This window comes from Triturus cristatus, chromosome 11 (assembly GCF_964204655.1).
Source record: "Triturus cristatus chromosome 11, aTriCri1.1, whole genome shotgun sequence".
Taxonomy (NCBI): Eukaryota; Metazoa; Chordata; class Amphibia; order Caudata; family Salamandridae; genus Triturus; species Triturus cristatus.
The window spans coordinates 676,416,142-676,427,138 of NC_140594.1; positions in this window are offsets into that span (position 1 = coordinate 676,416,142).

Here is a 10,997-nt window from a genome sequence, read left to right on the forward strand (position 1 = left end):
TCAAGAATGGATTTAAATGTCCTAAGAGGGCACAGTATCCCACCGGTGGGCAGACACCTCGGCTGGCCAGTGTAATGCTCAGGGAGGAGGTAGTCTCAGTTAGCTTCAGGGAGCCATCAGGGGTGAATCTAGTTTCTCTGGGAGATAAGGAGATGGGGACGAAAGCCCATATATCTGCCAATACTTCTAAGTACAGGCAGTGGGTCCCCATCAATGGGCAATGGGTGGAGGCTCTGAGGAGCACAGGAGGCAGCATGACTTCTGTAAGGTGTCAGATGGTGTCCTCAGAGCAGGTCCCATAATACACATTCCACCAAGTTATAGTCACAGAGAATCGTGAGAGCCATCTATTGGTGGCTGTGGTTCCCTTTAAAGAGGCAGGGTGTTCTCAGGTTCTCTAAAAGTAGCTGTGAGCCCTGCCATGCCTGTTGGGCAATGACTTGGAGCACACTCTCTGGAGGAAGGTAGAGCTAAGATCACACTTGGGTATATTGGGATTGTCTGTAGGACCGCAAAGTCAATGGCTGCTCCGGAAGGAAGTCAAGGGTGTCTGGAGCCTGAAACAATGACCCAGCCAGCGTCCATAAAGGATAGGGGAAACCACCCCCTGAAGTTCCTATGGTTGAGGTTGATGGGTCACCTAAGGAGGATGCCCCTGAGCCAACCCAGGTGGACATTTCCACCCTGGATTACTTGCCTGAGCTTGCTGGTTGACAAGTTTAGGGTGGGCCCACTAAGGAGGAATACTGCAAAGCTGAAAAATAGTGCCCCATTCTGGAGGGCTTAAGGCGGCAAGCTGCGGCCCAGGCAGCAGGGTATACCTCTGGAGATTACCTGATTTATAGAATGCCCTCCTATATAGTGAGCCTAAGGTTGCTGGTTCTGAGGCAGTCCATATGTTGGTGGTCCCCCAGTGTTAGAGGACCTTTGTACTGGGTTTGGTCATGACATACCCCTGGCAGGACATCTGGGCAAGACAAGACCTTCACCAGACTTGCTCCTCATTTCTATTGGCCTTGGGTAAAGACAGCCTCAGAGGCATTCTGTAGGTCCTGTCCCATCCACCAGGCCAGTGGAAAGTGAGATGTCAGTGAAAAAGATCAAGGCTTCCCCGACCCCATTACCTGTAGTTAGCACACCCTTTGAGAGAGTAGGCATCGATATTAGGGGACCCTTGGACCCCAAGACAGCTTTAGGCAATGGTTCATCCTGGTCTTGGTGGACCATGCCATTTGTTACCGAGAGGCCATCCCTCTGCGGTCGGTAGTTACACCTGTGGTGGCCAGGTCCTCGATGTGGATTTTTACCCATGTAGGGTTCCCCAAAGAGGTAGGGCCCGATTCACAAACGTAAGCGGAGATGAAAGTCTAAGTTTATGACTTTTGGTATTCACAAAGGGCATTTACTACTCGGAAATGCCTTTTGTGAATACCAAAAGTTGAACTTTACAACTGTTGGTATTCACCAAGGGCACTTACACCAAGGGCACTTACGAGTAGTAAATGCCCTTTGTGAATACTGAAAGCCATAAAGTTAGACTTTCGTTCCATCTTACCATTGTGAATCGGGACCGTAGTGTCTGACACAGGAACCAACTTCATGTCAGCATACATTAAGTCCATGTGGGATGAGTGTGGGGTAGCTTACAAGTTGAAACCCCGAAACCGGTCCTAGGATGCTTGTTTCCAGTCCAGGGAGGACCTGGCTCGGCAGTTCGGGCTGGACTGTTCCCATGAGGCACAGGGTCAAGACTGATTTGCATATGGCTGGGTTCAATCTGGAATGATAACTGGTTGTGCTGTGAATTGCTGTAAATAAGGCTCGCTTCTTGTGCTTAAAAATTACCTTTTAAATCATTGTTTATGTTATTGAAGCGTATGGAGTTTTTAAAATTTAACCTGACATAAAAAATCCTCTTAGTTCACGCTGCAGGGAACGCATTGTGATTATTTTAAATTTACCTCGTGATTTCTTGCTTGTATCTCGACTTTTGCGTGCACTCCCCGGTCCACCACAGCTGGTGCTGGTTGTGTGGAGGGAGTTCCTACGCTACAATCGTTTTCCTCACTTCCTGTGGGACACTTGACATCTGCCATCTTGTGAGTGTCACGGTCTAGTCCTCGGACCCACTCCCTCTCACACAGTATTTAAACAGGCTATGGCGCTGACGCGCAGCGGGCGCGCCGGCGGCGCGCCCAAGGCAAGCCCGTCTGCGCCCGTCCGCGCCCATTACGCACCTAGCGCCAGCCATGCTGCCCGTTGCCCCCCAAACCTGACCATGACCACTCGGCAGTTGGAGGAACTAAATACAGGTAAACAATGTGGTCACTCGTTAGATGTTAACGGTATTGTAGGTCCGATAAGCTGCCTACAATGCCAGACCCAAATTAATGTAATTGACCATCATATAACGACTGACTCAGACATCACACATTCCCATTCAGTATCCATCCTTGGAGGCTTAATAAATGCTCGCTCTTTAAGGAAGCATGCCCTGGACACAAAGGAGCTGATTGCTGAGAATAAACTGGACCTCCTATTTATCACCGAAAGGTGGTTAAGGGAAGATTGGAATCCAGATATAGTAACCGCTCTGCCGCCAGAATTCACCATGTGCAGGGTGGACAGAGAGGAGGGCAGGGGAGGGGGAGTAGCCATTATACATAGGGAAACTGTGCAGGTGAAGACTTTTTCCCTCCAAGGCCTTAAAGGAGTAGAGCACATGGGCTTTTGTTGTAGCATGGACTATTCCTTTTCCTTCTCTGGAGTTTTGTTATATCGGCCGCCAGGCAATAGCAATACTTTTTTAGACTCCCTGGGAGAAGCCCTCAGTGAGGCAGTGCTTAGATACTCGAATTTTACTCTTCTTGGGGATATTAATCTTCATTTAGAATGCGAGAGTAGCTCGGGAGTGTCATCCTTCCTAGAAACTATCTCTATGTTGGGACTTAAACAGTTGGTCCAAGGCCCATCTCACGGTGGTGGACATACACTGGATACCGTCTGCACCAACCTAGAATCCTTACAGACTAGTAAATCACTGCCACAGGTCTGGTCTGACCACAGTCTTATCCCTTTTGGCTTTTCTACTCCCCTAAAAGTTAGTATAGGTACAAACGACAGTGGCCACACTCATACTAGTAAGCGGAAGTGGCTCTTGTTGGCCTCTAATCCCCTCTTGACAGCTACGGCCTTAAACACTGTACCGGAACTCATAGGGGAACCTGAAGAGGACTCAGTCAGACTGAATAACTGGATCACATCCATTGGAAACAAACTGGAACCCCCTAGGAGAGCCACTAGAATATCCAAAAGGAAGATCCACAATGACCCTTGACCTAGTGGATCTCCACCTACATAGCAAGCAGCTGGAGCGTAAATGGAGGAGAGGATACGAAGTATCCAGTCTGCATATCTTCAAAGCCTTTAGGAAGAAATATAAGTTGGCCATTAATACTGGGAATACTTTTGCAATAAAATCTCTATAGCTAAGAACAATACAAAAGAAATTTTTAAAATTGTAAAATCTTTTACTGATCCTAAGGCCCTGCTCACCACCATACCGTCGTCTGTGGCACTCTGCAATGAAATTGCATGCTTCTTTGAGGACAAAGTTAAAAACATTCAAAGGAACTTTGGGACTTGGAAACTGGAAGATTTTAATGACGCAAGTGAATCAGACCACAATACCAATCCTCCTGTTTTGGTATCATTTCAAGTTGCTACCTTAGCCCAAACAAAAGAGGCTATATTAGCTTGCAAATCTGGTTCACCTCTGGACGTCTGCCCTCCGACGTTTTTACATCATATTATTGATGTGGTTAATCCAGTTATCAATGGCATAGTGAACTCCTCACTCGCCTTGGGTAATGTTCCCACAGATTGGAAATTCGCGATTGTCAAACCTTTAAAGAAGAAACAGAATGTAGAGTCCTCAATTTTATCCAATTATAGGCCTATCTCGCTTCTCCCCATCTTGGGTAAGATCACTGAGAAAATAGTATGCCAACAACTTGCCAGCTTCACTGAATCTGCATCTATTCTTCATCCTCGACAGTCGGGCTTTCGTCCTAAACACTCGACAGAATCGGCTTTACTTGAGATTACTGACACCCTAAAATTCATCTTGGACAGTGGCAGGAAGGCAGTCTTGATTCTTTTGGACCTGTCTGCCGCGTTTGATACCATTTCGCATGACATCCTGTTAGCCAGATTAAGATCATGCGGCATCACAAACCTGGCCTTGGCATGGATATCATCATTCTTGTCCAACAGGAAACAAGTCATCTCTTTGGGATCTTGTGTGTCATCTGAACGCACTGTCTCTAAGGGTGTCCCTCAGGGGGCCTCCATCAGTCCCCTGCTGTTTAACATATACATGGCTCCACTGATCTCACTGATCTCTTCCTTCGGAATTGAGACCACATCCTACGCTGATGACACACAGCTCATTCTGTCTCTGGAGGATAGATCGACATTAGCTGAGGAGAATTTTAAAGCCTGTTTCGCAGCGATCATTAAATGGATGACTAACAACCATCTCTGCAGTAACACCGACAAAACAGAGATTCTTCCCATTGGTAAAAACAACACGTTCCAACCCAAAGACTGGTGGCCAGAGGCTACGGTAGCCCCTCCATCCACTGTTGAGGTTGCCAGAAATCTGGGAGTTCTGTTTGACACCTCACTTTCATTCAAGCCTCATGTTTCAAAACTAACGGGGACCTGCTTTAGCCACATTCGTACACTGAAAACGTTTTTCAATGTCATTCCATCAGCAGCAAGGAAAACTGTAACAGTAGCTCTTATACTGTCGCGGTTGGACTACTGCAACAGCCTTCTTGTTGGGATTAACAAATCTTCCCTAAGACGGCTTCAGGTGGTCCAACATGCAGCTGCTAGGCTGGCTCTGGGACTTCCCCGTAAATCATCGGCCTCAGCTGCTCTGAAGACTCTACATTGGCTATCAATTCCCAAAAGAATCCTCTTTAAACTTCTTTTGACGACCTTTAGAGCCGTTCGAGGAATCGGCCCAGCCTATCTCTCTGCCAGATTTAAACCATACACTACTGCCAGAACACTACGATCAAGCTCGGCTAATCTTCTGGCAGTGGGCAGGTTTAAACTGTCAACAAAGGGAGGAAAATCAGCTACGATACTGGGAGCAAAAGCATGGAATCATTTACCTAAGGAACTGAGGGCAATACAACAGCAAGCTCCGTTTAAACGTGCCCTTAAGACCTTGATCTTTGGTCTCTCTGACGCCTACTCTCTTGCCCTTATTTAGTTCGCACACTAACAGTCAGTCCGGTTATTTTCAGCGCCAGGAGGCTCCATCTGGAGTGACAGTTGCGCTATATAAACCTAACTTTCATTCATTCATTCATGGCATGGTGAGCAAAAAAACGATGGATTTAGGCCCAGATCTCTGTACTGGGGTGAATGTATGACATTGTTCTGCATTCTGTACATCAACTGTTGTTTTTGTAGCTTACAAGTTCTCTACACCCTTTCAACCCTTGGTGTGGTTCTTAAGCTTTTGGGCTCTTCAACACTGTGAATGGTCCTGTTCGCTTCGGAACTGCTCTGCTTGCACCGAAAATTAGCGATATCCACCAGCAGACTATCTCTTTGTACAGCAAGCATCAATTTGCCATAGTGAAACTCCAGCCAGCCCATCTGCAATGCCTGTCCTACTCGATGAGCCAAGCCGACCACCACCAGCGGCACTCTACTTGCTCCCTGCAGCCCTCTCCAGTGCTAACGGGACTCTTGGCACAAACATTTGAGAAGGTAAAATGTCAGCAAGATTAATCTGGGACTGTATCTGACCTGCGCTCCATTGCATTCGGCCTGAACTTTTACCTTTTACCCAGTCCGGTGCGACCAGGTATCCCTGTTTAGGGCTTTATGCTTTTGGGCACAATTTTACTTATTATTCTTTAAAAATTCCTAACTCTGGTTCTACTGATCGGATTTTGACATTTTGGTCTTGTGTTATTTATTAAATTAAGCTCTATTTTTCTAAACTGGAGTGGGGTCTTTTTGTGTGGAGTTTTCACAGTTTTACTGTTTGAAGTTTTGCACAAATACTTTACACATTACCTCTATGTTAAGCCTGACTGCTCTGTGCCAAGCAACCAGGGGGTTGAGCTCAGGTTAATTTGGGGTTTGCTTGTGAATTACCCTGACAAGGATTGTGGTTGCTGCTTGATCAGGGCTCACATCCTAGTCAACCAGTAAACTAATTTCTCACAACATGCAATTAATCAGTCCTACTGTCACCGATGATATGTGCATATGAAGTGCGTTCTGGTTTTTGCAAGTATTAACTTCGAACACTCCTTTTTTTTCTTTTCATCCTCCTTCATGTGTTAGAATCTGCATGAATCAGAGACTCAGTTGGCCCGCTCGTTTTCGTTTTCTCTTATCTGTAGTCAGGGACGTAGCTACTATTTCTGCAGCAGGTGCAGTGGCACCGGGGCGCAGAGTCCTGAGGGGGCCCATTCAGCACTGATAATTACTATTTTTCACTATCACAACAGCAGTCAAAGCCATGGCCGGACTGGCCGTAGCGGGCATCGGGGGTTTTCCCGGGAGGCTGGAAGGGAGGAAGCCAGTTTTGCAGCAGTGGGTGCCAGTTCTGTTACTGTGGGCCGGTTTTGCTGCGAGGCTGCATTATCGCCCCCCAGTAACAAAAGCAGCAATTATTCACACTTCCACTCCCCCCTCCCCTGTGGTCTGGCTAGAAAAACTCGCCAAGGCTTGTTTGGGTTGCTAGTCCAGCCCTGATGGCATCCATGCAACTCTACTGGCTGCAGCAGTTCCAGAGCATTTAACAGTGAATGTGCCGGGGGGCGTGGCTTGAACGCCGAGGAAAATGGCCGCTCTCCGTCGGTGCTCCGTGACGGAGTAGCACACTGGAACCCCTCCGGGTCATCATTTCTGCATTTTGGTCCTTTTCAGCGGTGGGAGCATGCCCGTGAATCTCGCCTGCCTCACCAGTGCTGTTTACCGACTGCGAGGATGAGGAACTTCTGTGTTTTCTGGAGTTTTGATTGACGCGCGGCTTCATGAAGGTCGCGGCCGCCATTTTGTGTGTTCCTATTCCTCGCACTTTCCCGGCTGATGTGTTTCCTCATGCTTCGACGCTCATATGAACAGTGGTGAGCGTACGCAGCCTTTTTTCTGCTCCTATTTCTTCTGCATTTTGATTACTATCAAACGTCATTTTTCTTGGAACTTTCTGAAGTACATTTTATTTACCACATTGTTTCCTCACACTTGGAGGCTCACATGACCAAAGGTGATTATATATGACATTTTTTGCTTGTCTTCTCTACTTTTTTGCTCGTCTTCTCTACATTTTCATTCCTGCCAAGCGTCCTTTCTTCTGTGACTCGTTCAGAATATTTTTTGAAGTGCATTTTTCCCCACTGGAGTGTCTCCTCATATCTGGTTTCTCATATGACCACAGTATTTTGAATCTCTATTTTTGGCACCTTTTTGAATACTTCTCTGGTTTGAATGGCAATGCCTCGTACCAGTCGCGGTAACGTCCAGCATACTAAGAGTACATCAGTGGAAACTTCCAATCCTTTCAGTATTTTACAAGATACTATGGAGGAGTCTGGTACTGTCAATTCTAAACCCTCGTCATCTACCACACCGAACTCTTCCTCTAAGCCAATCTCTAAAATTCCTTCTGCTTCTCCTTCCTCCTCGGGTAAGCGGACAAAAGTTAATCCTCCATCTCCTCCCCCTACCGCATCTGAGATCTCAATGGAGCTTATATTGGAGGAAATACGCTCACTTAAACCATATATGACAGAAACTAACTTTCGCCTTCAGAGCCTTGAAGACAACTGGTCTAACACTGAGAAGAAAGTCGATGCTCTTGAGATTCAAGTAGAATCTATTCAAGCCATCACGGACCATGTTCCTGGTATGCGAAGGGAGATCTCAGTTCTTACACAGCAAGTTGAGAATTTGGAAAACTGGAATAGGCGTAATAATTTGCGCATTTATGGTCTTTTGGAAGGCCTTGAGGGTTCTGACCCTTTGTCATTTTTTCAATCTTTTCTTCCAAAGCTTCTCGGTTTTCCTGAATCACCTCCTCTCAACATCCAACGAGCACATCGCTTAGGTCATGGTCCAGGCCCTTCTAATACTGCGTCCTCTTCTGTGAAGCCTAGAGGTGTTATTTTATATTTTTTGGAGTACACCGATTTACTCAAGGTTCTTCAAGCTGCTAAGCAAAAAGGTAAGGTCTTTGGAAAGGCTCCAATTTGTTCTTTGCCCAAGACTATTCTAAGGCCACAGCGGACCGGCGGAAGAAGTTTTTGGATATGAGACCTGCTCTACGTAGTCTGAATGCTCGATATGGTTTATTTCATCCCTGTTTGTTCAAAGTGACTTATAATAACAAAACAACTAACTATGAAGATCCTGCTCTTCTCCAGCACTTTCTGAATACCTGCAGGGATGAATCTATGGACATGTCTCGATCTTAGATTTCTGTTTTGAAGTCTCATTTGTTGGTTACTATGTGTTTCTAGCCTCATTTTTGTCCAATATGTGATGTTTTGCATTTTTCTCTTGTTCCGTATATGGCTTTGTAGGTAACCATGTTTCTTTTCTACTTTTTTTGTTGTAGACGCATTATATAATCCCTTCGTTCTCACTCCTTCGTTATCCCTGGAGGTCGTTGTTCCTTGTGCCCTCGTCAATCCTGGAGTTGTCCGTCCTGGTATGCTGCTTTTTCCTATGCGGCTTCACCCCCCCCCCCATCCTCCATGTTTATCTGTGGTATGTCTTTATGATATATTTTATTGGATCTTTCTATCTTGTTTCTTTGTTTTTGGTTTCTCCTCTCAAATATTTGCGATATTTTGTATTTTGTATTCTATTATTGGCTCATTTTTTCCTATCTCCCCCTACTCTTGCTTCTGTTTTCTCAGTTATACTATACGTATTGAAGCAGTTGTTCTTTTGTTTTTTGTCCTCGTTCTTTCTCTCGCTTTCTTTTTTCCTCCTGTCTTGCCAATTTTTTTCATTTCCCAGCTTTTCGTTTGTCTTTGGTGTTTCTCTCCTTATTTATTTCTAGTTCTCATCTTTTTCACTTTATATCTCTCGGTTTACAATCTTTCTTTTTCAAGGCTTTTTCTTATTTCGTACTTCCTTATCTTATCCTATCACTACTCCTCTAAGGATATTGTCATTTTCTTAAACTTTTATATGATGTTTTTTATTCTTATTTTTTGGTCACTCATGTTTTTAATAATCTTTCATACAATGTTTTTTGATATGAGTTACATATTTAGATGTCGTTGAATATTTTTACTTGGAATGTTAAAGGTTTGGGTTCCCCCATTAAGCGGCAACAAGTTTTATCTCACTTAGCGAACCTAAAAGGGGATATTGTACTATTACAAAAAATTCATATAAAAGAGGGTGAAGTTACTAAATTACGTCGTAATTGGGTAGGTCATGTTTTTGCGTCTCCTGGCTCAGGAAAACGTAATGGTGTTGCTATTCTCTGTCATAAGCGCTTAAATATCAAAGTTATAAATCAAGCCAATGATTCTGATGGTAGATGGGTTACTGTATCTTTAGTGATTGATAAAATTCCTTTAACTATTTTTAATCTGTATGCCCCCTCTATACAAGATAAATCATTTTGGCCCCAGATACTAACGTCATTGATGCACTCCTCTGATGACTATCTCATTCTAGGGGGTGACTGCAATATGGTTATGGATCCCATTTTAGATCGAAAGTCCCATTCCCGTTTCTCGTCATCTCACATGCACACTCAATTTACATCCACTATATCCCAACGCTCTCTTGTTGATTCCTGGAGACTCTGCCATCCCACACTTCGGGAATACACATATTATTCACCGGCTCATTCTTCCCAGTCCCGGATTGACTACATTTTTATTTCCAAAGCCCTGACCCAACACATTACCCATTCTGAAATAGGTTCTATTCTAATTTCTGACCATGCTCCGGTCTCCTTGCGCCTAGATTTACTTCCCCCCATAAAGGGTGCTAGAAGATGGAGATTTAATAATTTTCTCCTATTAGACCCCAAGTTTACTTCAGCCTTCCTTGAGTTTTCATCCCTATTTTTTACAGAAAATGAGTCTCCTCTGATATCTCCTCAGGTGTTATGGGACACTTTTAAGGCTGCTTCTAGAGATTTCATTATTTCATTTGTTTCCCATAAAAGACGTGTTGCATCTCATTCCTTACAATCCATTAACACACAAATTAAACGTTTGGAACATTCTTATTATTTAACCAAATCTCAATCTGACTTGGATAAACTTCTTAAGGCCAAAATCTCTTTTAATAAACTCTCCACGGAGTCTGCAAATTTAATCTTACTAAAATCAAGTGCCAAATATTATTGCGCGCAAAATAAGGCAGGTAACCTTCTTGCCAAGTATCTTAAAGTTAAGAGAGAACGCACAAAAATCGAATCTATTGTCTCCTCATCTAATATCACTCTTCATAAAGATGAAGATATTCTGACGGAATTCACAAATTTTTATCAAAATCTTTATACTCCAGAGTCTCCTCCTTTGTTAACGGATATTGATCATTATTTATCCTCTATCCCTTCTCCCTCTTTTCCAGAAATTGATTTTACACCATTAGAAGCAGATATAGGCCCTAAAGATATCTTGGATTCCATTCAAGTACTTAAGAAAGGCAAGGCTCCTGGACCAGATGGCTTCACGATAGAGTTCTATTTACATTTTTCTAAGTTGCTTGTTCCCAGACTTCACCAGCTGTTTTCATTTTTCATATCGTCCAAAAAATCTGAAGGTTCTTTTCAAGAAGCCTTAATCTGCCTCCTCCCTAAAGATAATAAAGACCATTCTCTATGTAAAAATTATAGACCTATTTCTTTGATCAACCTAGACTATAAGATATTTGCAAAAATCCTTGCACTTCGTCTTGACAAAATTTTGCCTAAAATAATCGGT